We start from the raw sequence: 24,553 nt of genomic DNA on the forward strand, positions 1-24,553 counted from the left end.
AAAGTCTCCAGATTATCCTTCTTTATGGATGAGTAGTACTCTATTGTATAAAGAGACCACATCTTTTCATATGTTCCCCAGTTGATGGGCATTTGGGTTGCTTCCAAAATCTAACTACTACAAATTGTGCTTCTATAAACATGGGTTCACATATGTCGCTGTGATATGATGTTTTAAATTCTTATGGGAAGATATCCAGAAAAGAAATAGCTGAGTCAAACGAGACCTCCCATCCTAGTTTTCTGAGGAATCTCCACACTGATTTCCACAGTGGTTGCTCCATTCTACACTCCCAACAGTGGAGAGGGGTTCTTCTCTCCCCAAAGCCACTCCACCATTTGTTATTGGTTGATTTGTTGGTAATAGCCACCCTCTGGGGCGAGATGGAATCTCAGTGTTTTAATTTACACCTCTTAAATGAACATTGATGTTCAACTTTTTTTTATGTGTTTATTTGCTCTTTGTATTTCTTCATCTGAGAAGTGTGTATTTATCTCAGATGCTTATTTTTGATTGAAGCTTTAAATTTGGGAGGTGAGTTCTTTACATGCTCTTGATAGTAATCCTTTGTCTGAGGAACAACTGTCAAACATTTTTTTCCCACATTGTGGGTTGTTCTTTCCCTCTCTTGGCAGGTTACTCTCACTGTGCAAAAGCTTCTTAATAAGATGACATCCCAGTTGTTGATTTTTTGTGATAGTTCCTGTGCAATCAGTATTTTATTCATAAAGTGTTTGCCCACACCAATGTCTTCAAGAGTTGTACCTATTCTACCTTCCAGCAGATTTAATGTTTCTATTTTCATATTTAGATCTTTGATCCATTTCAAATTTAGTTTAGTACATGGTGAAAGACATGGATCTAATTTTAATCTTTGACATATGCCAAGCCAGTTTTCCTAGCACCATTTATTAAAGAGGTTGTTCTTCTTGCAGTGTGTGTTATAGTACCTTCATCAAAGAAAAGATGGATGAGTATGCCTGGAGTTATTTTTGCATCTTCTAGTCTTTTCCATTGATCTTCAAACCTGTGCTTTTGCCAGTACCATGCTGCTTTTATCATAGTAACTTCATAGAATAATTTCAAGTCAGGGACTGTGATGCCCCCTTCCTTGCCTTTGTTGCCCAGAATTGCCTTTGCTATTTTAGATCTCTTCTGGTTCCAAACAAAGTTTAGGATTGTTTTCTCTAATTCAGTGAGATATGCTGTTGGAATGTTGATTTGAATTGCATTAAATCTTTATAACAGTTTTAGAAGTATGGCCATTTTCACTATACTGGTTCTTCCTACCCAAGAGTAAGGGATATCTTTATATTTTGTGATATCCACTTCAATCTCCTTTTTCAGAGTACTGTAATTTTCAATGTAGAGATCTTTTACATCCTTTGGTAGATTGATTCGTAGGTGTTTCATTTTTTGGGATGCTATTGTGAAAGATGTCACTTCCCTAATTTCTCTCTCAGTGAGTTTGTTATTTATGTACAGAAAGGTTATTGACTCTTGAGTGTTGTTTTTTTTTATCCAGCTTTACTACTGAATTTGTTGATTAAATCTAGAAGTATTTTGTGGAGTTTTTGTGTTCTATGTAGAGTATCATGTCATTTGCAAATAGTGATAATTTAACTTCTTCCTTTTGTATTTTTACTCCTTTTATTTGTTTTTCTCATCTTATTTCTCTGGCTGATATTTCCAGGACTATGTTCAGTTGGACTGGTGGTAATATACACCTTGTATTTTTCCTGACTTTATACTGAAAGCTTTAAGTTTTTATCAGTTCTATATGATGTTGGCTGTTGGTTTGTCATAGGTGGTTTTTTACCAGTTTGAGATAAAGACCATCTTCTCCATTTTTCTGTAGGTTTTTACCATGAATGAGTGCTGGACTTTGTCAAAAGCATTTCTGCATCTATTGAGATGAGCATATGAATTTGTCCTTGCCTCTGTTAATATGGTTTATTACATTTATTGATTTTGTATATTAAACCATCCCACAATCTTGGGATGAATCCCACTTGGTCATTGTGTATAATCTTCTTGATGATTTGCTGCATTCTTTTTGCCAGCATCATTTTGAGGATTTTTGCATGTATGTTCATTCTGGAGATGGACCTGTAGTTCTCTTTCTTAGTTGTGCCCTTCTCCAGTTCTGGGTAATGCTTACTTCTAGGAATGAATTTGGGAGCATTACTTCACTTTCAATTTCATTAACAAGTTTGAGAAGTACTAATACTAGGTCTTCTCTAAATTTCTTGTACAACTCAGCAGCGAATCCATCAGGACCTGGGCTTTTCTTTGTGTGTAGTTTTTTTTTTTTTTTTTTTTGGTCTTTTTGAGATGGGGTCTAGTTATGCAGTTCAGACTGGCTTTGAGCTCACTTTGTAGCCCAGGCTGATCTCAAACTCAAAATGACCCTCCTATTTTAGCCTCCCAAATGCTGGGATTACAGACATATACCACCATGCCTGGCTGTGTGTAGGTTTTGAATTATATATTTCATTTCATTGATTGATATTGGTTTAATTAGGATTTTATATTCTTTGATTCAAATTTGGTAATTCATATGTATCTTGAAATATGTGCACTACTTCTGCATTTTACATCTTTTTAGAATACAAATTTTCAAAGTAGGTGTAGATGATCTTTTGGCTTTCTGCAGGGTCCATGTGATTTTACCCTTTTCCTCCTAATAGTGTGGATTTTTGTCTTTTCTTTCCATTTTTGATAGGTTTGGATAAGAGTTTTTCAATTTTATTTAATCTTTCAAAGAACAAACTCTTCAATACATTGATTCTTTCTATTGTTTTATTATTCTCCAAGACATTAATTTCTACTCTGATCTTTATAAGTTCCTTCATCATACATGCTTTTGCCCTAGTCTTCTCTTCTTTTTTTAGAAGTTTGAGGTTCACCCTTAAGTTGTTTATTTACACTTGCTTGGTTTTCCTGATATGGATATTCACTGCTATAAATTTCCCTCTTAGGACTGCTTTTATTGTGTCCTGTAAGTTCTCATGTGTTGTCTGGCATTATCATTTACTTGTAGAAACTCTCTAATTTCTTGTTTAATTTTATCTGTGACCCATTGGTTATTCAGGAGGGTGCTGCTTAATTTTCATGTGTTTATGAAGTTCTTATGGTTTGTTTTGCCATTGATTTCCAGTTTCATTGAACTATGATGTGATAATATGCCTGGGATAATTTTAATTCCCTGGCATTTACTTAAGTATGTTCCTTGAGCTAGTTTGTGACATAATTTTGAGAACATCTTGTATGCAGCTGAGAAGAATGTGTATTCTGATATTGTGGGGTGGAACACTCTGTAGTCTACAAAATCTACAAAATCCACTTGTTCAAAAGTTTGGTTCCATTTTAATATTTCATTGTTGACTTTTTGTTTAGTTACTCTGTGTTTTTCTGATGACAGTGGGGAATTGAGATTCCCTCAATACAATTACATTAGTGTTTATTTGATTTTTCATGTCCATTAACATTTGTTTTATAGAGTTGGGTGCACTGGAATTTGTTGCATATATATCTATGATTATTATATCTACTTCTTGCATTGTTCCCTTTACAAGGATGTAGTGACCTTCTTTATCTCTCTTAAACAGTCTTGGCTTGAAATTCACTTTGTCTGCAAATAGAATAGCTACCCCTGCTTTTTTCTACGTTCCTGTCACATGGAGTATTGTTTTCCATACTTTGACTTTCAGTCAATTAATTTCTTTTTGAATTAAATGTGTGTCCTGTAAGCAGCATATTGTTGGATCTTGCTTATTGATACATTCTGGCAGGCTGTTTCTTTTGCTTGGTGAATTGAGGCAATTTGCATTAACATTGCTGGTTATAACTGATATGTATTGACTTATCTTTATTTTGTTATTTTCCTGTTGTTAGCTCCCTTGCCTTTTTTCTCTTCCTGTGTTTAATTGTTTCACTTGCCTGGTGGATTCCTTCTGTTCGGGTTCATGGAGTTGTAGTCCTTGTTATCTCTTTCTAGAATATCTTTCAAAACATTTTGGAGTGCTGGTTTGCTGGTCATAATTTCCTCAGATATTCTTTATCATGGAATTAACTTATTTCTCCATCAGTTTTGAAAGACAGTTTTATGGGTAATCTGGGTTGAATGCTGTTTTTCTTTAGAACCTGAAATACATCATTCTGGGCTGTATTTGACTTGAGAGTTTGTTGAGTCAGCTATGATTCTTATAGGCTTTCCTTTTAGGGAATTTTTTTCTTTGCCCTAACAGCTTTTAAGATTCTATTATCGTGTTGAATTCCTCGAATCTTGATTATAATATGCCTGGCTGTAGTTTTTGTTTTTCTTTTTTGATCATAGCTAGTTGGAGTTATGTCTGCTTCACTTATGTGTATGTCAAATTCTTTTTCCCTACCAGGGAAGTTTTCTACCATGACATCGTTGAACAGTTTTTTCTTTTTATATATCATGTGTTCTATCTCCTTCCTTTCACGGACTTCAATCAGTCTTAAGTTATTCTTTGCCTCATCTAGTAGCTTCTGGATTGATTTCTCATGATCCCTTGCTATTTTTTAAGGAATCTTTCTTTTCATGATCACCAATCACAAGCCTATCTTCTATATCTGAGAGTCTGTCCTCATATTGGTTTAATCTGCTGTAGATTATTTCAATGGAATTTTTATTCTCCAGGACATCTATTTGAATCTGCTTTATGATTTCCATTTCTTTCCTATGTGGAGCATTTGTGGCTTTGATAGTTTTCTTAAGCTCCTCTATTTTTTTCAATGTACCTACTCTAAGATCACCAAGCATGGTTTTCATTGTGGTCACCATCTCTGCAGTTATCTGCAAAAGTATTTCTTATTTCACTTTTTCTAGAGCCTCATTCATTGGCTTTGTTTTTACCACTTCAGAGAGGCCAGGTAGGTGGCCTTTGTATTGTCCCATCTCGTTGCCCCTGGGTTCATCTTTGGTGACCTGGATGTCTGGGGTTGTATCTTGTTTAATTGTCCTTTCATTTTATTTTTTTCTTTTATTTTTAGTTTAATTCCTGGGGTGATGTTTGCAAATTGCCTTTGGTTGGTTGTTTTATTGCTGGTATTTAGAACCATTGGGAAATGACTACTTCTCTGAGATATCTTCTAGGTGTAACTTGTTTTGGGGTATTGAGTCTGTTGCAAAATCTTATTTCTTCACTTTTTGGGGGATAAGAAATTGTTGCCTGTTTGGCCTAGCTAGCTACTTGTTCTTTGGCATTCTGCCACAGTATTTTCTATGACAAATTTCAGTCTTGGAATACCAGGAAGAATAGCTGTTTAGAACAATTATATCACTTTTGGCTTAAGAGTAGCAATAATGGCAGCCTACAAAATGACAAACTGAGATAACCATTAATTTAACATCTTTAACTATATGAACTAAATTTGTACTTACATAACAAAACCTAAACAGACTATAAAATAATATGTAGTATATAAATTCTTATTGAAAGCTTTTATCATTAAAGAATGTGAATTTGGTTAAATACTTTTCTGCATCTATTGAGGTAACTGTATTTTTTTCCTTTCATTTGGTTATTATATTATGTTACATTTGTAGATGTGCATATCATTTTCATTCCAGCAGCAAATCTCACTTACCATGGTGAATAATCCTTTAAATGTGCTGTTGAATTTGGTTTGCTTTTATATTATTGATATTATTTGCATCTACATTCACCAAGGATATTAAGTTGTAATTATTTTTCTCATAGTGTCCCTACCTTGTTTTTGTATCAGTATAATGCTGGGCTTATAAAATAAGCAGAAATACTTTTATTTTACAGTTCTGGGGGTTGAATTTAGGACCCCATATATGATAGTTAAGTGTTCTATCGCTGAGCTATATTCTGATCCCTCAGAAAATTTCTCACTTCTCAGTTTTACTCAGGAGTTTGAAAAAGATTGGATATCTTATTTAAATATTTGGCAGAATTTAGCTGTGAATCCATCAGGTCCTGGAACTTCTTTTTTTTGAGAGGTTTTCTTTTTCTACAGCTTCAATGTCCTTACTTATGGTTGAGATTGCTTATTTTTTCATGGTTCAGTCTTTGGAAAGATATTAACCATTTTTTCAGGTTATCCAATTTTTGTGTATAATTGTTCAAAATGATCTTTTATGATTTTGTCTTCCTGTGGTATTATTTGTAAGATGTCATTTTTCAATTCTGATTTTATTTATTTTAGTCTTTCCTTGTCTTAGTCTAACAATTTACTTTTGTTTTTGCAGTGTTGCATTTCAGATTCAGGGTCTTGTGCAATTTATTTTTGTTTGTTTGTATTTTGGTTTGATTTTCTTTATTTTTTATTAGTATATGTTAGCAATACATAATATTTACAGTCCTTGTAAGGAGTTGTTACATGTATATAACATGTTTTAATTCCTTTTTTACCCCCTATCCTTCTCCTCCTTCCTCTCTTTCTCCATTTCTTGATCCCCTTCCCATTCAAAAAAATCTATCTCTATGCTTCTATTATCTATCTTTTATTTTTTCTTTATATTTGGGATTCCCATATAGGAGAAACCATGCAACATTTAAGCTTGTGTGTCTGATTTATTTCACGTAATGTTAGTGCTCTGCCACTGAGCTATATGTTCAGCACCATATAAATGTTATCTTTACAAAAAGTTTAGTTTTATTTTTTTTAAATTATTTTTCTAGTCTCTATTTCACTTATTTCTGTTCTGATCATTATTATATCTTTCCTTCAGCTGGTTTTGGAGTTATATTGTCCTTCTTTTTTTGGTTCCTTAAGATGTATCATTGAGTAGTTTACTTAATTTTTCCCTCATTGTTGATATAGGCACTTATAGCTATGATCTCCCTTAAAATTGTTTTAGCTTCATGTCATAAGTTTGAGTATGTTGTCTTGCTATTTTCACTTATCTCAAGAGATTTTCAAATTTTCTTTTTAATTTCTTACTCAACCTATTGTTTGCTCAGGAACATGTTGATTAATTTCTACATGTTCATAAATTTTCTGAATACCCTCTTATTGTGAACAATAATTTTGAGAAACTTGTGTGTTGAAAAATACTTTATGCTATTTCATTCTTTTTAAGTTTGTTAAGATTTATTTTGTGGACCACCTTATGAGTATGCTAGAGAATACTCCTTGTGTACTTCAGAAGAATATTTATTCTTACCTGTAGGATAGAATCTTCTGTGTATGCTTGTTGAGTTCATTTGTTCAAAATGTACTACATGTGCAAAATGGCCTCACTGATTAAATCTTGGTGGGAGATGTGGGCTAGTACCTCATATTTCACTGTATTGATATAGGTTTTAGAAACCTGGAAAGTTATTTCTTTATTCACTGCTACTGTTTGCATATGGTTTGAGTGTGTTGCTCAAAGGTTCATACATTGAAATCTCGATCTGCAGTGTGATACTATTGGGAGGTATTGTGAAACTTGAAGAGGTAGATTCTAGTGGGAGGTTATTAGATCACTGGTGGTGTTTCCCTGAGAATGGATTAAGGTAGTTCTTGTAGGAACCCAGGTAAGTGAGTTTCTATAAAATAACAGGACTGGCCCCTCTCACTCTCTCATTTCTAGTCTTTCCACAGGATCTCATCCACATTTATTCCTACCATATTCTATCTGCTATGATGTGATTAGCTCAGGGTCCCTAATGAGACCATGTTTTGCTGTTTGGACTTTTGGTCTCCAAACATGTGAGCTGAATAAATCTCTTTTCTTTATAAAATATGGCCAATTGGGTGTGGGTATTTTGTTATAAAAATATCACTTGTCACCTTTTTCTATAATGATTTTAATTAGGCACATTTCTTCACTTTCCTGGCATCTAGGTTTGTCCATGTGATTAAATTCTGGACAATGTGATGTTAGAACCGCTGTATGATTTACAAGTTATGTCATTGGAATGAGAGGTTCACTGTCTTTTCCTTATTTCACTCTGCTGTTCAGAGATTGGTTCTAGTGATGAGCTATTTTTACCATATGGACAGATCATAGGGATAGCAGAGCAACAAGAGAGCAGGAGATTGGATTATACCAGGATAGAAGCTTGGGTCAAGGATGGATTTAAGAAAACAGAAATTTCTCGCCGGCTTGGACTTTGATATAAAAGCAAAATAGACTTTTACCAATTTTAAGCCTGTAATATTTTTGTTGTCAAATGTATGAAAATTCATACCTAAACACTACCTCCGGGGGCTGGGGATTTAGCTCAGCGGCACAGTGCCTGCCTGGCAAGAGCGACGTCGTGAATTCGATTCTCAGTACTGGAAAAAAACAAACAAACAAAAAACCACTACCTCTCTTTCTCTTGCATCATGCAGATGTAGCTAATTCCTCCAGTATTATTTCACAAAGTATGATTCTCTCCCTTGTGTAACACTATCTTGGCAGTAACTCTTCAGTTTACTTGATACTTATGGTTTGGAAGCTAGACTCTCTGTTTCCATCTGTCCAGCCTAAAGTAACATGTCCACATTTGTAAGATGAACAAATCTTCCTTTCTTCTTCTTTCATTTAAAGTACTATTCACTCCAGTGTCCACCAAATCTTCAGCTCAAATACAGAAGCCTATGCTTGGTCACCCTTGGACATACTTGAATACTTAAAACTTTACATGTTCAATTTCCAATAGAAATGGATCCACAGCTTTCAAGGTAGATGTTAAAGGTCAGTGACTTAAAACAGATTAGACAACACTGTGATGTTTACCAGAGCCAAAGAAACCAGTGACACTTTCTTCTCCTTCCTCCCTAGTGCTCATGCTCTGAGCAGAGAATTTGCCCAGAAAGTAGAGACCTGAAAATCAAAGCACAAGTTACCTGATTTTAATAACTTTTGAAATTTGTTATTTGTATCAACAAGCTCGACTGAGGGAGAGATGAACAAAACACGTTAGAAAAGTACATCAGCATAGGTTCAAGCATTTCATCTTTATGGGGCTCAGGAATTTACCATTCCTGATGTGGTCCATCTTGACACTTTCTGAGAAGTGTTCTGTGTTTTCAGTTCCATCCCTTACTACACTCCCCACTCTTGTCAGTGTAAACTTTTAACATGAAAAAACTAAGATATATATGAAATATAATTTATATAATAACAAGCAAATAACCATTTTTTAAAAAAGAATATGAATAAACAAAAGACACAAATGGTCAGTAAACATGTAAAAAATGCTTAAAATAACTAATCATCAGGAAAATGCATATCGAAACTACGATGTGCTATCACACCTATGAGAACAGCTATTACCTTAACAAATGGAAGGAGGATATTATTCTAAGTAAAGTATGCCAGGCACAAAAGAAAAATATTGCATGATATCATTCACATTTGAAATCTAAAACTTTTAAGCTCACAGCAGTTGAAAGTAGACTGGTGGTTACCAGAGGCAACGAGAAAGGGTCAACAAGGAAATGAGAGTCCTGGTCTAAGGATACAAATTTCACTTTGATAGAAAGAATAAGCTCTGTGTGGTCTATTAGACAGCATGGTGACTATAATATTATGCAGTATAGCATATAATATATTACATAACATATAGTATATTGAATCTGTAGTAATATACAGTATATCTCAAAATTGTTACAAGCAATGGATTTTAAATGTTTTCTTCACAAAGAAATGATCAATATGTAAGGTGATGAACATGTAAATTAGCCTGATTCAGTTAATTCACAGCATACATTTGTGTTAAAAATTCACATTGTACTTCTTAAATAAATTATATATATATGTTGTCAATTAAAAATAAAATAAGAATATTCTCTAGAAGTAAAGAGAGCAAAGAAAAACTAAATAAAGCAAAAAACTAAAATGTTCTGGGACTATAGCTTGATCCTATTTGCCTTGTTGGACATCATTTGTTGCCAGGTCCTCTGGACAGGCTAAGTGTGTCACCTTTCAACCTGCCTGTCCTTATACTCACTTTCTTATGTATCCAAGACTCAGTGCATGCCCATCTCCTTGGGAGTGTCTTCCAGAATATCCACTGACAAAGTTAAGGTGCACTAGGCACCCTATGGTGCCTTGCACATGTCTTTATGAAGCTCTAGTTTCCTTTCTTTGTGGTTCACACCTGACCCCCTCTGGAGACCCCACTGTCTTCAGTTCATTGCTGTGCCTTCAGCGCATGAACCAGTGAGTGAATCACTGAGTAGGGAACTATAACACAGTTATTTTTATTTAAAGAAATCAGAATGTGCTATCATTTACATGACAACTGGATTGCAGTGCTCTTGAGGGTGGGTACACATTTAAGAACCCCTGCACTGTCGAAGCGCTACTCCAGGATCAATAACCAAGCTTGATATTGCACATTACAGATATGCAAAGAAAGCATGCTGAAATGACTAGGACTTCTCAAGAATTGATGGAAAGAATAAAATTAAATTCTGTACTGAAGACAAAAGTGTTTTTAAGCACTTTAGAACTTCTAAGTGTTTCATTTTTTAAGTTAAATCAATATTTTGATTATATAGGATACTTAGCTCATTACAATAAGTCTACAAGGCCTTATCAACATCGTTCTGGCCATCTAAAAAAGATTTATATTTCATTTTTCAGTTTTCTTTCACTTATTCATTCAGAATGATGAATGCTTGCATTTCTTTGAAAGAAACTTTAAATCACTCTTGAACCCATACACTAGTTTGGATTAAATAAGGCTCACCTACTTTAGTAAAAACTAGCATTGTATAGCTATATTTTAAGATTCCTTTTATTATAACCAGAGTAACTTTCGTGATCACACTCGTGCAGGAATATATGTACATACACTAGGACTTTCAGTTTAATATATTATGGATGAGTTAAAATAGCACTTCCCATTTCTTTATTATTTTCTCTCATCTTCTCCTCCCTATCATCATGAATAACATGCATAGACATTGGAACAGTGTCCACCAGTCTAGTAGAATATTAGAAAATAATTGCTATTTATTTTATACTTCATGAGGAGCAACTGACAAGTCTTAAGCACTTGTGCATTAGTCAGCTTTCCCACTGTTGAGGCAAAATGCCTGACACATGCAACTTAAGTGAGGAGATGGTTACTTGACTCAATTTCAGGGGTTTAGTCTATGGTTGACTGTCTTCAAGTCAGGAACATCATGACAAAAGGGTCTGTGGAACAAAGTTGATTCTTTCATAGTGGCCAGAAAGCAGATCGCAGAAAAGCGCCAGAGAGGAAGGGGCCAAAGACCAGATATAGTCCCCAAGATCAAGCCCTCACAGACTCACAAATAGATGTGCTTTACTAATCTGTTAAGTGGCTCATCTTTGTCTCTTCATCAGGCATGTTGACAATCAATCTGAGTGAGAAAAATCAGTTATATCTTTTGAAAAGATTATCTGATAGTGATGTTCTTTTTGAATCATATCAGGACTAAGTCTTTTGGTGCCTCTTCACTGTGGGGTAGGTTCCCCTGTGGTCAGTTGGTTATCATTACAACCTGCTTTCTCTTTTCTTCATTTCTTTTTTTGAACACTCCAGTTTAAGGATTACCATATTAGATATTGCCTCAAACATCCTGTATTCTCTTTTTCCGTACTTGACTCCCATATATGTGAGGTTCGTGTGCATCTTGGAGAAGATCTTGGCTGTCCCCATCTGGAACCAGCCCATTTTGTGGCCCGTTGCTTCCTGCTTCCCTGTCTCTTTGTAGAAATTTAATCCAGTTAATATCAGGAGACTCATCCATGTGATCTGCCCAGGCCTGGCTGAGGGTCCCGATTATGATAGGTTTCATTAGCAATCTAAGGAATGAGAGTGGTTGGAATAGAATTAAGGGAATTAGGTAGTCAACCTCACTGCTGGATAATGAGGGTTTAACTTCAGAGGGAATAGAAATTGGTGGACTGAAGAATAAGTTTGGGGTTTTAGAGGTAGAGTTATAAAAGCAGCCTCTTACTATGTCATGACCAATAAAAAAAGAAAACACCAAAAGTGACAGAAATTTTTGTACTGGCTCAGGAGACTAGATGTGCTTACAGTGGAAATAGGAGGGGAAGAGATAATAGTTAATAATAGAAACAGTGGTTTTAAATAAATTAAGTTCAATAAAGTATATAACAGTTGCCATTTAAGCTAGCTTTGAGTATTTTTTGCTATTAGATATTTCTTCCTTCTGTTGAGCCTGAATTTCCAATGTGTAATTTAAACTCAGTTTGATACAAAATTTTATCCGTTTTAAATTTTGGATTCCTGAATGAATGTGTTTGTTTGAAAGGGGAAATAAATATTTGAAAAGAGTAAACAGTTTGAAAAATTAAAATATGAATAATTTACCATCTGAATGGCAGTTATTTTGTTGATTGCTAAATTATGTGTTCATTGAATGCTGATTATGTTTAAATATCTCCTCCAGTGTTGCTAAGGGTGACACACTCTCCTACTGACTTTTGTGTATAGCTTTTATTTTTGTTTATATTGTTCCCAGTTTATTTTTTACTTTTGAAAGAATGACTACTATTTTCATAAATGTATATGTTAATTTTCAATAAAAATGCAATGAAATGAAGCATGAAAAGAAGAGGAAAATTTCTCAGGATCCCACTAATCAGAAACTATTGTTTTTAATCTTTGTAAATACAACTCAGATATCCCTTTATTAATCAATAAAGAGATGCAGGGAAATGGGGAGAAAACAAAATATGTTGGGATCATATGATTGGGATCAGCATGATTGGGATCCTAAACCATGTTATTTTACTGAAATATTAAACATAATCCTTCTTTAATTTAGCAGAGATAAATTTGCAGTGAAATTAAAGGAACCCATGACCTCATAATTCTCACTGTTCCTTAGACTAGATTTTATATTTGAATGAATTTAATGCTAACAAGCAGTCATTGCTTTATACTTCTCTTTTCATATTACTTATATTGGATATATTTCTTTACTAGTAGGATTTAATTTTTGTAAGAAAGGCTTTCATGTCCTAGTTTTTGTAAGTCATTCTCTATTGTATTAGAAAATGTCTGTTGCTTTTACATTTTATACTTGAAGCAATACTCAAGTGCTTTTGAACTACTTATTCACTATTTTCTGGCTTTGATAGTATTGCTTGGACAAATCTAAGACCAGCTCTTTTTCTTTCTGTGTGAATACTAATTTAATATTCCCTTTTTACACACACCCTAAACTACCACACATGTATGGAAAATCCACAAAACACAAAACTAGAACTGGTATACCCCTCATCCAAGTCAAGAAATAGATCATTGCCAGTATTCTCCACGGCCCTCTCTGGACTTGAAAAATCCCTACATCAAAAGTGGCTTCTCATAAAAGGCTCATCACCTTGTATCTTTTATTTTTCTTGGACTTTGTGAGAATAGTTCTTTATTACTAGTATTTTAGATTTTTCAATGCCTTCCAGTATATTTTTAAAAAGTGCTTTGTCCAGCATTTCCGCTGTTCTGCAGTTCCAGGGACATTCTGAATTAAATAACCCACCATTACCAAAAGTTTCCAAAATGGTTCTTTTATGTTGACTTTCAATGACTTTGGAAGGATATGGTTATGGTTATCACTGTTATTTATTTATTTATTAATTTTTCTGAGAGGAAGGGAGGTCACTATCCTTTTCTTCCAATAACTTAATTGTTGATATCTAGTGAATTTTCTCTAGTGCGACCTTATTTCTTTGAATTCTTGTTACTGTTTGTTAGTTCCTCAAGAACAATTTTTGTAAAATGAATTTTTAAAATTTATATTTCTGTTACTTTCTCTATAATCAATTTTTAAAATTGAGATCTTACATAAGTGCTATGTGCATATGGAAAATTGCTGAAAATTTTAATGTGCATCTTCATGATCTTCTGCAAACAATAAATCCACCAAAGCAATACTCAGTTTAAGAGGTTCAAATTTACCAGATTTCCAAAAGTATGTCTTGTGCTTCTGTCTAAAAGTATTTAGTATTTTAACTTCTAACAACATAGAGTGGTTATTCTTTATTTTGAGTTTTATATAAATGGATTTATATGGTATATCATAATTTGTTTCATACATCTTTTATCAAAAATATGTAAATAAATCTTATCCACATTGCTATGTATAGTTGTTTAATTATTATTACTACTGCATACTATTTCATTATGTGATTATGTTACAATTCATTAACTTCTGTTTATGAACTTTGAGAGTTTCTACTTTTTGACAGTGAAGGGGAATTAAAATTTAAGTAAAAGCCCACCAGGAATGCCCACCAAAACCAAGTGGACATGCCTGGGCAAGCCTGATAGTAGAATACTTCTTTCTTTGTGTAATCTCTGTCTTTATTGTCTTTGTGTAACTGATGGCCTTGCAATATAACTTGAGACTGATGATGGCCTTGTAATGTAACCTGAGATGTTTAAACTCCTTTGGCAACCCATGATGTCACTATAGCCTCCAATCATAATACATCAAAGCTGCTGCTGTACCTCCCACTTGCTCTCATGGTAAAAGCCCCCCAAACCCCCCTGGGCAGAGCTCTGACTCTTTGGGAGTGATCCCAGTCAGGCCCAGTGGTGTAATAAGATTGCTGTTTCCTGGACCTGCTCAGTGCAGTGTATTCCTGATTGGGTCCATTTTGTTGTAACAACAGTGTAGTGGTTGATTGATTATGTCAACTTGAGAAGTTTAGACGCATAACTAAAATTGGCTCAGCAATTGGCCCAGCAATTCTACACCCTTGGGTGTAGAGGAGCCACCCTAGGGTGTAGAGGAGCCACCCTAGGGTGTAGAGGAGCCACCCTAGGGTGTAGAGGAGCCACCCTAGGGTGGATCATCACCTAGATAATATAAAGGTAAATGAAGAAGGACAGAGGTATTTCCATTCCTTTTGGAGGAGCTCCAGTCTTCACCTTCAGCTTGGACTTAGTCTCCTGGCTTCTAGTGCAGACTCTTTGGCTTCCACCTTGGATCCTTCAACCTTCCGTCGCGGACTCATTGGCCTCCTGGTACGGACTTGTGCAGAACTCTGCAGTGAACTCCAGACCCTGGACTGATTCCTTCGGTCTTCAGTGTGCACACACCCTCTGCACTCTTCTCCATACAACTCTCTGGCTGACCGTCGTAAGTCAATCTTGTAATTTCTTATAATTTGTACATCCTGTGTTATATCAGTTTCTCCAGTAAAACCCTGACTGGTACAAACAGTAAGTAATATTATCAATATTCTAGTGCACATCTTTCAAAGATAAACATCTTTCAGTGTTTATCCATCCCTTTTAAATACTTTCCTAAAAGTAGAACTGCTGAGTCATTGCATAGGTTCTTAATTTTAGCAGATATCACAGAACAGTTTTGCAAATGGACTGTACCAATTTGCACAACCACAAGCAACAAATGGTATGACAATTTGCAGTTTTTCCACATTATGTGAATTTAGTATTTTTCTCTCTTTCCATTTTAGCTATTTTGGTGAATGTTTTTAAAATGAAACTTGATATTAACATATAATGATAGCAAAATATAAATAATAGCACACTTTATTTCTTTTTTCTTTTCTGTGTTCTGGATTTCCAAAGTCTAATTTTTTATCTTTCAGTTATGGACCTCTCATTTCTGGGTCTTAGTCCTTTCATTCCTAACTTCAGAAATAGTTTCCTGAATATTGAAATAGTTGCAATTTCCTGAGCTACTTATTTTCTTTCTTTCTTTTTTTTTGTTTTTTTTGTTTTTTTTGTTTTTTTTGTTTTTTTCTCCGGTACCGGGAACCGAACTCACGACCTTGCGCATGCCAGGCAGGCGCTTTTGCCGCTGAGTTAAATCCCCAGCCCCTGAGCTACTTATTTTCCTTTGGGACTATATATCTACATTCCTCTTGAGAGGTTTCTCAAATATTTGTTTTTCGGCAACTAAGTAAGTATCACAATGTAAATACGGTTTCTAGGAAACTTTGCCCTAAACCTTTGGACTTCTTTTTTGGGATACTGGTGGGGAAGATGATAAGCAGCATTATAGCTTGATGGAGTGCTGGCCTGTGGTTTGAGCATTCTTCTCGAAACATGGATCACCCAGTCTTGTTCAACAAATTTCAAGTGCATCAATTTCTTTTGATTCAAATTTACCCTTAAAAAAAATTGCTGGAAAAAGCAGAGGGTTGGTGTTAGGATATTGGGGTTTGAATCCATCTTGTAGCAAATGACCTTCATTTTCTTTCTTTGCTTTTGATAATATGTACCAGTTTGTTTCTCTGAATGTTGAGATGCTATGGGGAGGCATACAGTGTCATTTTACAACTTCTTGTTAACTGAAGAGCTGTGAAAACAAAACAAAACAAAAGTATAGAGAGACCCCATTTTAAGCCTCAATGATTGCCTGGTGATTATCCTACAAGTCCTTGTCAAACAGGAAGAATGGCTCCCAAGGGCAAGCAATCAGTCCACTCTTAGCAACCCCAGGGCCTTGGATTTGCATGATGTCAGGAGATTGCTGTTTAATTATTCTTTGGCTAAAAATGACTGGCTATTTATATTTTTCTACATTTGTGCTTGATACTTTCAGAGCTCACTGTCATTATTTGTGCTGCTGCTGGTCATAGTAAAAAGAAGAATCTACTAAGTTTTTTCTGTTTTTCATAGCAAAACTAATACTGGAAACAAGGAATACTGGTGACTTTAGTTATATAAGATTTCATTCACAGAAATTTTCTTAGAGATAATCTTCAGAGATGAACTTTAAAGGTAAGGAGAATTCAGATCAGAAATCTCAGTATCTCGTTCTTTTGTATGAAAAAATAATCTTATCATCTTATCATCCAAGCAAGACTAAGGAAGAGGTAAACAATTTCCACTAATTGTTCTAGTTGATTGCTAATTACACTTTTAGTTTATCTGCCTGTGTTTATCTTGTCTCAGTCCTTTCGCCAAGATGGAGACACAGAAGGATTGATGTGTTCATTTTAGGTGTGGAGCACAGCATCTCAGTTGGAGGGATATTGAAGTTGAAGTATCTGGGTTCTCCACCTAAACTCCCTGCAGCATCTATGCTAAACATCCATATAGGATTTCTCTCAAACCTTAGCGACTTGAGCCAACATTCTGTTTTGAAATCCTTTGGAAATGTGCATGTGGGAAGCCTTAACCTCATTTGCCTGTCAGTCTAACCACTTACAGCTAGAAGAATGGATAAGAAATGGCTACATTCATTTAATATCCCAGGTCAGTCTCTATCATGCAATGTCTCTGTGTTACACAGGATACTGAAAATAGATCCTGGTGTTTAAAGTTGAGATAACGTTGTATGTTAGAATTGTTCAGTGACAGGTTCAAGGAGCTGGGAAGGCCATTATGTAGTTCTGAATGGGCTCTGCTTTCAGAATAAGGGGGCCAATCAGCCTTGATGTGAACTATTTAAGAATGTCATCCATCTGTACTTCTTGTGTGCGGGTTTGCTTTCCACAAACTCATGGGAGAAAGTTACTTCCCCAGAAAAACACAACTCGCCCTTTTGCCAGGATCTACTTAACCAGGCAACATTAAAGAGCACATGTTTGACCTTGTGTTTATGAAAATGAGCATAAGAAGGACATAAAAGTCTGCTAAAGGGGAAGTTAATGCACTAAAACCTCTGTAGTGGATGGCTTTATTACTGTTTTGGTAAGACTTGCATGGAACACTTGAATCTCATTCATTCTTTATCATATTCATTCATTTTTATGTTGGCTATACTGTATACCCAAAAATCGATTAAGAAGGAAAGACTGGTATGTAAAACAGCTCTTACTAGTTACGAGTCTCTTAGAACAGAGCCATGGCAAGATGCTAACACCTCAGGCTTCTGATAGCATGAATCGGGTGAGATAGACCAGTGCCAATATGGGTCTTCTTGTAAATTATCAGAAAAACTGCCAATGATGTCATGGTGGAGTCTGGGAACAGTTGTCCTCAGGATGCAATAGATGTGTGAAGATGATTTCCTGCTCACGGTGTTTCCTTCCTATAATGATCACTTACAACTGTAGTGTATTTAGACATTATTTCCCTGTTATCTCTCATTGTAGGCAGATAGAACAGGCGAACTACTTTTTAATGCAGACCACTAAAAAGTAGAAGAGAGGATGCCTAAGAGTATAAATATTTCTTTATCAAGCCAACAAATTAAACTCACTTTCAAAAGTGAGTTTATGAGAACATCCTAGGGCTGTATTAAAATGTTTTTTTCTTTAAAATAGACATACTTTTATACATTTCTGGAGGGAAAAACCATACAATTATTTTGGATCTATTTTAAGTTTGTATAAATGAATGGGGAGTAGGTGAATTCTGTGAGTGTCTTCACTTTCATGGGTCTTTCTCTGTAGAAAGGATAGAACTTCTCAGCGGAATAGTGAATTCCAAAACATGTCTCAGTAACATTTCAGGAAGTCCAGACTTCGTGTATTTTTTTTTTTTTTTTTTGGCATGGCATGATCTTTGCAATTCTTTCTAAAAACAGGAGATTGATTCAGCTCAGTCATCAGATCTGGTGGATGCCCAGCATTCTCTATTGGAGGATGATAGTTTTGGCATACTTGAGATGGATAGGCAGCTCAGTCACACTGGCTGAGAGTGGAACATTTTGTGGGGATCAGGCAGTCAAGAGTGGTAGACAACAGGAGCTTCTAAATGTGAAGAACTTATTCTGAAATTCTGAGTGAAGATGGAAAGATAACAACACTGTTACACATGTGATCATTTAAAGGTTTAGACAAGCTATAATTGGTTATTTAGATATGGCCAGTAGAGTCCTATATGCACATGACATAAAGCAGATTCCTGCAGTGTCAGAAGGGTTGTCATTGATTGAAGAGGTAGGTCTTGATTTCAGTCTTCTGTTTAAGTCAGTTTTCCTTTGTCCTTCTGAATGTCTTAGCTTGTCTCCCCATGTTGCCTATGCATCTGCTTTTATAGGAAAGCTCGCTCACTATATTTTATAGGATTTGGCTATAGTTGCTATCCTGGGCTTCAATTCTTTAAAGAGTCAAGAAGCTAATGAAGATGGCCCAGGAGGTAGCACTTTTTCCTGGTCCTTATTGGTCTTGTTATCTTTCCATCTCTATGGCTACAGACTACCCCCTCTTTACACACATGCATGTATTGGCACACATATGTACCCATATGCACACTTGTGTACAGACCTGCACACCCTGATATAAACATGCATATATGTACTTACACCAGGACCAGAGTGTGCATGTCCAGTCTTATTTTGGTTGATATTTTCCACATTTCAAAATTGTTTGGAGGATACTATGGAAATAGGATGTTTAAGAGCATGAAACTTATCTGACAAATATGAATGTGAAAACTCCAAGAATAATATAAAATCAAAGTATATGACTGTTTCATTAGGCACTGCTAAACATATTGAAAAAAAAAAGCTCAAAAATGAAGAGTTAGGTGTATATTTACACACAATTTTAAATAAGGGGAAATCAGCAAAAGTAAAATTTTAGAAACTAGTTAGTGAACAAAATTTTTATAGTTTACAATGTTAATGGTAAAATGCAAATGAAAATATAACAATCATGAAATTTTAGTTAAAACTTTTATGGGGCAATATAAAAAAAACCAGCTAATTATAGGAGAAATAGGAAAAAAAATGGAATAGAACTTAAAAGAAATTATGAAACCTACCTGAAGATTACCCCTGGAAATAGTTTTTAAACTTTTAAGATGAGTTTTCCAAACCTCTACATTACACAAAATTCTTGTGTGACTTGAATTATTTGAGCTTAAAAGGAAAGTTTCTCCACCTTTTTCCTGTAACTTAAGTAACTACAGAGAACTATAGGCCAAATCTCTCTTGCAAATGGAAATATAAAATTTTGAACAAATGGTGACTGCACAAAAACTAGTATAATAAAAAATAATGTGCTATGATTAAGTAAATGTTATTCCAGGAATTTAATGATGGATCATTTTCAAAAATTTATATTATGATAATCCATTATTTTAATAAGGGAAAATGTATAACTATTCTCGATTAAAGTAAATTATAAGTAAAGTAGGGCTAGAAGATTAGTTCCTGTATGTAGTAAATCTGACCAAATACTAAGCATTGTACTTTAAATGAAAACATTCTTACTACAAGTCAGGATTGCTTTCTGCTATACCATAATTGATCCAATGTATAATAAGAATGGCATTCAAATTAATAGGATAAAGTACAGATATTCATCAATATAATTGAAAAACTATGAAAAATTCACACTCAAGGAAATGAGAGTAAAAAGGATCCAGTGGCTTTATAAGATAACCCTAGAGTAGGAAAAGATATAAGGGTGAGAAAATAAAACTATTAAAACGCACAGACTGTATAAGTGCATATTTATGGTAGTTTGGAGTGGCGGAGACTAAAATTAAGACAAAAATCACAAGAGAGAAGGAAATAAAACAAGGGAAAATTACCATAAATTAAATTTAAAAAGAAAACTGGAAAAATATTTTCAGACAAACAAGGGAAATAAAAAAGTAATATCACAAATTTACAAAAATATCTTACAACTCAATAGGCAGACAAATATTCTTAAAGGAAATTAACAGTCTTTAATAAAGGTAGTGCAATTTGTCAAGAAACAGTTAAGAAACTACAATTACCCATCGATTATAATACTAATGAAGCTGTAATTGCTGTTAAATTTGACTGAGGGGATGAGAGATAATCAGGTGAGACAGTAGAGAGTGGGACTCAGATGCAGGCTAACTTAAAACTCTCTCATAGTACTCCTAGCTGCTAGTATCAACCAGCTTTTCCATATACAATACCAGCATTTGTGCATTAACAGGGGTGGCCAAGGGTGTTGGCACAGCCTGTAATCTCAGCTCTTCAGGAGGTTAAGAGGAGCCTGAGTCTCAGGTCAGGCTAGGCAATTTAAAGACCCTGTTTCAAAAATTTTTTAAAAAGTAGCTGGGAATATAGCTCAGTGCTAGAGCACTTGCCTGGCATGCACAAGGCTTTTAGTTAAATCCCCAACAGCACAGACAAAAGCATAATAGGCAGCCTTCAGGGGTGGCTTTTGTACCCACTGCCTGTTGAGGTAAATGTGAAAACCACACCTACCTGAAAATTTTAGAAGAATATCTAAGTATTGGTCTGTTTGCCTGTTTATCTATATCTAGTATCACAATTTGTGTATCTTTCTAATTATGTTCATATGTTTCTATGTTATGACATGAAATAAGGGGGTTGTGTGTGTGTGTGTGTGTGTGTGTGTGTGTGTGTGTGAGACAGACAGAATGAATGAATTGTGTTTGTAAACACAAATATCCAAAGGTAGTTCCTCTTATGAATGGGTAAGTCTATATTTTTACAAAAATATTTAAGCTGCAAATATATAGAATCCATAATAAAGTTAATAAAACATGAATTAAAGAGTAAGAGGTGGTGAAGGCCATTTATTAGTCATCTTGCTCTCACACTAGGTAAACCTTGAGATATCAGTGGTTTAGCTAAATACAGCTTATTTCTTGCTCCTCTCACAGCTGGATGTAGCCACTCCACCTGCAGCATATGGCCTCTAAATTTGCCATAGCAAGGGAAGAAAGCGAACTGGAAAGTCACTTTGGATTGCGTAAGAGACTGCATCATTTTGCCCACTATTTTTGGTCAGAACTTAGTCATTCGGCCAAAAAATAACTTTAGAGGAAATTGAGAAATATAGAGAAGTGATGAAATTTTGGTTAGTATTAATGTTCTTTACTCTTTCTAGACTGTAAATGGGACCAAGGTCTGCTGGGTGACCCCTTGCACCATATCGGTTAGAAACATCTATATTTTGTCCCATTTCCTTAGCAATGACACCATTACCTGGACATTGGTTGGAAAGTCTTGAACTTGTCATCCATTTTCAAAACTGGTTGTTAATCTGTGTATGATAATCATTATCAAACCTGAAGTATATCTGCGTTCCAAGTGAGGGAATAAAAAGCCGTCTGCCTTATTACTTAGTGATTAGTGATGTTTAGAAGTAAATGTGTGGGAGTTCTTCCAGTGTTATGATTCTTGGGTCAAGCGCCACACATTAAAGTTCTCCATAGAGCCTCCATGTATTTCATTACTTTTCTCTCATCACTCTTAAAGACTGCTTTCATAGGTATGTAGTTTGGTTTCAGGCCTGAAGTTCTTAAGGAAAGAAATCTCACTGCATTTGCAATGAGGTTATTGTGTACTATACCTCCAAGCAGTTCACATATGAATCTCCAAGTGAGAATTTTTTTCAATACTCTGTTTTAGAAATAGTTTAGTGTACTTTGAAGGATGCTGCTTTGTACTCATTTCTTTGTTTTTGTTCATGCTTCCCCCACCTCTCTATTTAAACCATTGTAAGCATGCAAGTCAAATGGTTGGTTCAACTAGCACAACTAGGACAATTAATGGCCACAAACGCGTGTTGGACCAGCCTTGCTCCTATGCTGATCTTTTATTTATTTATTTATTTATTTATTTATTTTTTTGTTTTTCTCCGGTACTGGGAACCGAACTCACGACCTTGCGCTTGCCAGGCAGGCACTTTTGCCGCTGAGCTAAATCCCCGGCCCCTGATCTTTCATTTAGATTTACATTTTTGAATCTGAATTGTAATTTTATTTATATTTCAGCATGTTAATACTATTTAAAGGTCACCTTAAGTCCCAAATGCTAAAGAAGGACTTATAAATGTGTTCACCCTGGGCAATCAGGCAGCTCAGAAATTTTCAGGGATGATTACTTGAAGGACTATTTTAAAACAGACACTTGGGGTTCATTTGGTTATGAAGCCAAATTTCACAGATATGTATCAGTTTCTTGGGTGTTCTAGTGAACATGTTTTATTCAAGAGCAGGCTGGGAAGATAGGATATTTATGGGAAGTAAAGTGAAATGTGACAGTCGATTTAATAAGGAATAAAAGCAAATCACGGAGTCTTCTTAGGATTCACAAAGAGTTTTTGCATTTTTCTTTTCCTGAGGGCATGTTTTATACCTCATTTATGTATTGCTCATTTATGTATGGGTGGGGAAATGAAGTACTCTGACCAGACTGTTAATATCTCTATAAAGATAATATTCATGAATAAAAAAAGAAAAGGATTTGCCCATTTCTCAGAATATAAAGTGCTATAGATAGAGCAGTGTTAGATTATAGACATAACCTGGTTCCCATGGCAACACATTCATTATCTTATTCTTTTCTAACTTACCCAATTTAACTGTCCTATCCTCTCATCACACCTCCTCCTCATTAAACACTTACCAGATCTTTTTCTGTAGCTACGTAGGCAGTATAACAACTTTCACACCTGCTTGCTGAATGAAATGAGAAAACACACACACATACACACATGCACACTGGGAGCATGTGTAGGGGAAGGAATTTCAGCAGCATTTTGGAATCAAGGAGTATAAGTGACAGGTTATATGTTACACACACACACACACACACACACACACACACTCACAGTACATCTTCTTGGCACATTTTGCACAGAAATGCTCCCTGCTTTGATGCACAGGGTACCAATATGCCAACTTGATGGAGCTGGAGTTCTCTTGACAGTGTGGCAGGCTATTAATCACATGTGACCAAAATAGCACACAAAAAAGGGCACTATTTGCTCTCTTTCCCTGGGTAGAAATGGATGATTTGCTGAAACTTCTTTTCTTTGCATTATTTCTGGATTTTTTTTTTTTTTTTTTTTTTTTTTAGTCTTTGTGTCTGTGCTATGCTTCATCCTTTTAGAAGGATTTCTTATTTAGAACTGTGAAGTAGTGGTGATGTCTTGGCTGGGTGAGACCATGGCAACTAAGTCAGCAGAATCAGGATTGTGTGAAATAGTGGATGATTACTTATTGCACTCCAACTTGTTTCATCCTAAGCTCCACTGGGAGAATAATATGACTTCACAATTATTATGTTCATGAGTTTGTGTTGTTCAGAGGATGAAGTAGGCAATATTTAATACTGAAAAGATTATTTATCCAAGTTATCCTTGTTATACATGTATATATATATATGTATTTTCTTTTGAAGAGAAAAGAACAAAAACAAAATTACAAAAACAAAGGCATAAACAAAACAACATAAAAACAAATTCCCATCATCTTGTTTTGAAATCCTGTATCATTCTTATTGTTTTTCTGTTGTTTGTTCTTGTCTTCATTGTTGTTATTTTGTTAGGATTTTTTTCTCTTTAAAATAAAAAAAAGATTATTTAATGGTGAGGGCAGCCTTTGCATATGTTATAGGTATATACAGTTAGCATGTTTCTTATTTTTCTCATGTTCTACTATAAAATGAAGTAATCACATGATATCCCACCTGTAATTTCTAATAGGAGGTGGTGAAATCTTAATGCCACCTAAGTCTAAGCCTAAATCTAAGCCTACTCTAATCCTAACCCACAGTCTGCTGTGTTAGGCATTGAGGTAATAATGGCTTCAACATTCAATGTATACATTTTTCTATCCATGATAGAGATAGTCAATAGCATGTGGACTTGATTTCATGGTTTTCCACCATAAAGATAAAAGATTATTTTGGCTCCATCAGTCACCCTGCCTGAGGCTGAAATGCGATCATCTGGGGTTATGCCTGTAGT

This window comes from Chinchilla lanigera, unplaced genomic scaffold (assembly GCF_000276665.1).
Source record: "Chinchilla lanigera isolate Chin_1 unplaced genomic scaffold, ChiLan1.0 scaffold00020, whole genome shotgun sequence".
NCBI classification, from domain to species: domain Eukaryota; kingdom Metazoa; phylum Chordata; class Mammalia; order Rodentia; family Chinchillidae; genus Chinchilla; species Chinchilla lanigera.